We start from the raw sequence: 6,228 nt of genomic DNA, 5'->3' as shown, positions 1-6,228 counted from the left end.
ATCTTCAGCAGGAGTGAGGCCTCATTGCCAACAGCAGTCATTCTCTTTTTAGTACAACTTCTAATGATTTTTTTCTCTTCACTGTCTGACTTCCTCCACTCCTTCCTCCCACCTACCTGGAATCACTTTCCGGGAAAATTGCCTGCACAGGAGTCTTTATGTAAAGGTCTGCCTTTTGTGGGAAACCCTAAAGAGATACTACTTATTCCATCTGTCAACAAGTCATTGTATTATTAAGTTGCCATTTTTAGATTACACTTGAGTGATTACAGATGCCCTGTCTGGAGAAATAAAAAAGATTCCCTTGATATAAGGAGGTGACAGTGGAGTTGGCGACTGGGGGGCACTGTTATAGTCCACAGCAGAGACACTTAAAGGCACATGGTTCCTATACATATCCCTAAACACCTATGTAAACCCATATGTAGAGGCTTTTGCCCCATGTGAACATGAGAACATGCCCTCCATATTTACATTTAAAACCACAATGTAACAAACAGAGGTCCCATGCCTGAACAAGCTGCTTTGTTCATTAGGGAAAGACATAAACTACTTTTTCTCTATGGGGATCAATTTGAACTGCAAATGATGAATGTGGTAGAAGCCGAGGGAAGTCAAACTTGGCACTACTACATACAACCATTGATTGATGAACTGCTATGAACCAAAATGGTCAAGCAGCATTCAAAATATGTCTGCAAGCCCTATAATTCAATTTAAGTGGAAAAACCTCTAAAAGCCCACACCGTTTTACGGTTTTCACTGCACTCATACAAAAAATGTTGAGTTTAATGTGGAAATAAGCTACATTTACATTTAAGAGACATTATGCCCAGAGTAGAGAATAGTACGGTAATAGTCCCAGTACTGGCAAGACGCATCACTTCTTTGTATAAATTTATATTCCTACATTTTCCATTGGCTCTTCCCCTTTTGGATTTCTTATAACCCATCAATCCTTCAATATGTTGATTTGTGTGTATTTATTGAACAGCTACTTTGTAAAGACACACTGTCATGCCCACCGAGATCTGGCCTTCCATGAGCTTCCAGTCCAACAGGAGAGTGAGCTAACACAAAGGGTTAGATTTTCAAATCAAACTCACGTGAAGCAGACATCTTACCCAATGTCAAGCTTTATTAACAATGCAAGGATACAAGCATTCAGGAAGCCCAGACAAAAGACAAGGAGGTCTGGAATATCCCATGTGCCCCACCCCCCCCCAGGTCCTTTCTCCCACATTAGACATGTGCTTTCTGGCCAGTGTAGATAAAGTCTCTAAGTGACAGTCATGGATCACCTTAAATAGCAGGGAGTATGGACGTTATGATGTATCTCCATTTCAAAACCAAGAAAATTGTATCGCTTATAAGACACTCTCCAGGGACCAACGCTTCATAATCCATAAATACCGGATATGTTCCCTAAGCAAACCAAAGACATCCTATTAAAAGTAATTCACAGAAGAAGACTCTCCTCCTTAGAAATACCATGAGTCTGGGGAGCCTGGGTGACTCAGTCGGTTGAGCGTCTGACTTTGGCTCAGGTCATGATCTCGCACTCTGTGAGTTTAAGCCCCGTGTTGGGCTCTGTGCTGACAGCTCAGAACCTGGAGCCTGCTTTGGATTCTGTGTCTCCCTCTCTCTCTGCACCTTCCCCGCTCATGCTCTCTCTCTCTCTCTCTGTCAAAAATAAATAAACATTAAAAAAAATAAAAAAATAAAAAAAAAGAAATATCATGAGTCTATTTCCTGGAAGTCCATTTATCGTGTTGACAAAGACATTCAACCAGGTCACCTGCCTTCTTTTCTTGCCCTAGGAGCACCCCACCCCACCGAGTAATGGGGAGAGAAAATGGATCATGGGCCAGCTGCTTCAACTCCTTCCTCTCCAGGGAGGTAGGACATACACCCAAACAACTACAAGACCCAATAGAAATCAGTTGTTATAAGGTGTCAGATGGTGACTGGTATAGAATTCAGAGTATGGTAAAGCATAGAAAAAATTATACTGTCTGGGAGAGCTCACCATGTACATTTTCTTTTTTTTTTAATTTTTTAATGTTTTTATTTATTTTTGAGACAGAGACAGAGCATGAGCAGGGGAGGGGCAGAGAGAGAGGGAGACACAGAATCTGAAGCAGGCTCCAGGCTCTGAGCTGGCAACACAGAGCCCGAAACGGGGCTCGAACTCACGGACTGTGAGATCATAACCTGAGCTGAAGTCGGACGCTTAACCGACTGAGCCACCCAGGCGCCCCTGTACGTTTTCAATTATCTGAAATTGTGGCTCCTTTCTGTAACTGACACATCCAGGAATCCTCAAAGACCACTAGTCTCACCATTCTTTGAAGACTGAACCAACCAAATGAAGATACAAATGTACGATGATTAAATGAGATCGTCGTTGTGCGAAACACTCAGCACATTGCGCATAGCCAATGAGGAGGAGCCGGTATTATCAACCTAAGTGGCAGAGGAAGGATCAGAGTACAGTTGTCTGGCACGCATTCAGGTCCCTTTCAAGTCCTTTTCCACTATGATGTTTATTGGAAACAGGGCCAGTAAGGATATCCAATCCATAGTTCCATCTTTCTCTCATGGAATACACAAGCTCTCAGGGGAGAGTGGGCTCTTTTCTGAGTATCATTTCCTTGATCCCACGACACGATCTTTGCCATATACTCCATGCCACTCAACACCTTTTATACATAACTGTCAGACTACCGCTGTGAGGGGTCCTGGCTGGGGAAGTCATCCTCGACTGCTTCTCAATAGAAACTGAGACCCAGAGGAAATGGAAGAAATGGAGATGGAGGTGGGGGAGGGGGTTGCCTCCCAGGCATCTACTCCCGGGAGGTGTACTGTGTTCAGCTGGTGACAAAAATCAAATGCAACATTAAAGACCGAAAAGTTAGACGACACTTTTTGCTGCCCTGGTCACTTTACTAAGTGATCCTTTCATTTGTACTGACAAAAGGCATATTCCCTGAGCTTACACAGCCAAGAGATCATACGAAGGAGGTAATCCTCTAACAATGGCGTTCCCGTCCTTGGCTGACCATAAGAATCATCTGCCAGCTCTGTAAAATACCAGTGTATCACTTCCATTCCAGATTTACTAAATCTAAATTACTGGGGATGGAACCCTGTGGCTTCTGTGTTTCTTCAGTGTCCAAAATAATTCCAATGTGCAGCCTATATTAATTTCCCATTGCTGCTGTAACAAATTATTACAGATTTAGTAGCTTAAAACAACACAAATTTATTATCTTATAGTTCTGGAGATCGAAAGTCCAAAATGGGTCTTACTGAACTAAAATCAAGGTCTTTGCATTTTTTTTGGAGGTCCTAAGGGAGAACCTGTTTGTCTTTTCCAGCATCTAGAAATCACCTGAATTCCTCGACTTGTGGTTCCTTCCTCCATCTTCAAAACTAGCATCTGCAAATCTTTTTCACTGCTTCCCCTGACACATATAAGGACCCTTATAATTACAGGGGACCCATCCTGGTAATCCAGAATCATCTCTCCATCTCAAGATCTTTAATTTAATCTCATCTGCAACATCTATCTTGTCACGTGAAGTAATGTATTTACGTATTCCCAAGGTGAGCATGTGGATATCTTGGGAGGTCAATTATTCTGCCGACCACAGAATCTTTTCAGAATGGAGAAATGGTAGCAGGGGTCCAGCAAAGTGCAATTGCCTTTCGTTGCATCGCTGGGTAAATTTTAAAAATTGCTTAGGGCTGCCTGGGTGGCTAGGTCAGTTAAGTTTATGACTTTCCATTTGGGCTCAGGTCATGATCTTATGGTTTGTGGGTGTGATCACTCTGCCAGGCTCTGTGCCAACAGCATGGAGCCTGCTTGGGATTCTCTCTTCTCTCTCTCTCTCTCTCTCTCTCTCTCTCTCTGCCCTCCCCTGCTCTCCCTGCATTCTCCCTCTTTATCTCAAAATACATTTAAAAAAATTGAAAAGAAATTTAAAAATTGCTCAGACCCTGAGAATGAGTTTTATCCCATCACCCGAGCAGAGAGATTTCAGGTATGGCTTCTGGTCTGACTCTCACTACTGCTGGCTCCTTCCCTTCATGCCTCTGACCAAACTCTCCAGTACAACTTTAGGTTTCTCTTCAGGCTACTAGACAAATGCCTCAGTGCTTTTTATAGTAAGTAGATTTTGAGAAAAAGTGGAAAATTATGGGTTTCCCATTTTTGTCAAGAAAGACATCATTTATAACAAAAAGAGAGGAAAGACCCTAAATATGTGAACACGGTTGAGCAGTCGAAGCACAGCCACTCACTTCTTTTCTTAGCTGGGACACACACACACCCATTGGCACACTCTCACAAGCTCACATTGCTCTCCAGCTGGAAATCCTTTTAAAGAAGGAGGGAGAATCTGCGGTCATTCTCTCTCTTATCTTCTACGGGAAGAAAACCTTGCAGACAGACAGGTGGCACAACGCCGAAACCTTTCCAGAACTTTTCCGGGATGGGCATCCCATTTTAGTCCACCATTTCTAATCACCCTGGGGATGATTCTTCCTCTTCAAGGACCACCTCACACTGCTTGCAATTGAAAGGAGATACTTTGATAGATTACAAATTGTTTTCAGTAGCTGACCTAGACATAACATCACCACTTCCTGATTATATTGATATGTGTTTCTATTATTTGCTTATTTGCCCCTCCAGAAACAATTCTTTTTTGTTGTTTTATGTAAACAGCATTGCAAGGTCCCTGTATTAAATCATAATTATTTACCCATGCAGTTCGTGCACCTTTGTCCCTGGGGAATCTGGTGACGTGAATTTACAGGAACATCAGGGTATTTCTCACCAACAGTTTCCTGTTATTGATATGCTTTTGTTTAGTTGTGATTTTTTTTTTTACTCATTCAGTTTCTCAAGGGAAAAATAAATAAGCACGTGACAATTATCACAGTCGTGGGATATCATCTGGGAATCTCACAAACGTGTTTTCATCAGGGACTGAGCACTTTGGCAAGGCGCAAACGCTGTGGAATTGTATGGACAGACAATTGGTTATCATTCATTTGTTCTCTCTGTTTCCCACGTGCTTCTGATAGCTGTGTCAGTGAATGTGTATTATAGCACATACAAGAATTTCCACAGTCTAGAAAGAGCCCATACAAAAATAGAAAACAATTGAAAAGACCTATCAATGAGAAATAATTGATTTTTCCGAGCTCCAAACTACAGGAGTCCAAAGTTTGATTTTTTACTTGCCAAATCACCATGTAGTTAGTCTAATCAATACAAATTAGAACTCTCCTGAGCCAAAGACTTTGTGCCAATTAAAGTAGAAAATTCGTATTCCTCCACTACTGAATTGAGACTTTATAAGAAAGATACGACATGCACACAGATTTTCTTATCGTCTCTTTAATACATATTTATCATGATTTTCAGTGTCTACTGTATTTGAAAAATAAGAATCCTTGTCATCAAAAACATTCAGGAAAACAGCTGTTTTTATAAATCTTCTTTTCATTATATCAATATGCTTATAAAACATGGGCTGAAGACTGACACCAGCAAATACATTCTGGAACTGTACTGTCCAATGCCATGGCCACTGGCCACATGTGACTATTTAAATTTAAGCAATTAAAATTAAATAACAGTAAAATTCCAGTTTCTTTGTCACACTAGCCTCATTTTAGTTACTCAATAGCCACATGTAGCTAGTGGCTATCTAATTGGAAAGCAGACATTACTGGACGTTTCTATCATTGGACAGCAATATTCTAAGATGGGACTCAACTTGCATTAAAATCCCACAACTAGAAAGTGAATACCTTTTTTTTTTAATTTTTTTTTAACGTTTATTTATTTTTGAGACAGAGAGAGACAGAGCATGAACAGGGGAGGGGCAGAGAGAGGGAGACACAGATTCTGAAACAGGCTCCAGGCTCTGAGCTGTCAGCACAGAGCCCGACGCGGGGCTCGAACTCACGGACCATGAGATCATGACCTGAGCCGAAGTCGGACGCTCAACCGACCAAGCCACCCAGGCACCCCAAAAGTGAATACCTTTTGAGATGAACATTTACTAATGGAAATTGCAGCTAAACTTCAAACTTAGGTTTGAAGACTCTCCACTTGAATACTTCCCGCAGTCTAAGTGGCCTTTTAAGCCCAGCATCTCTGTACATTTCTCTGTCCTCTTCAGTTCTGGTTCATTTTGGAAGCAAGTTAAT

Source organism: Panthera tigris, chromosome A1 (genome assembly GCF_018350195.1).
Source record: "Panthera tigris isolate Pti1 chromosome A1, P.tigris_Pti1_mat1.1, whole genome shotgun sequence".
Taxonomy (NCBI): Eukaryota; Metazoa; Chordata; class Mammalia; order Carnivora; family Felidae; genus Panthera; species Panthera tigris.
Note: the sequence above shows the minus strand (reverse complement) of the source record.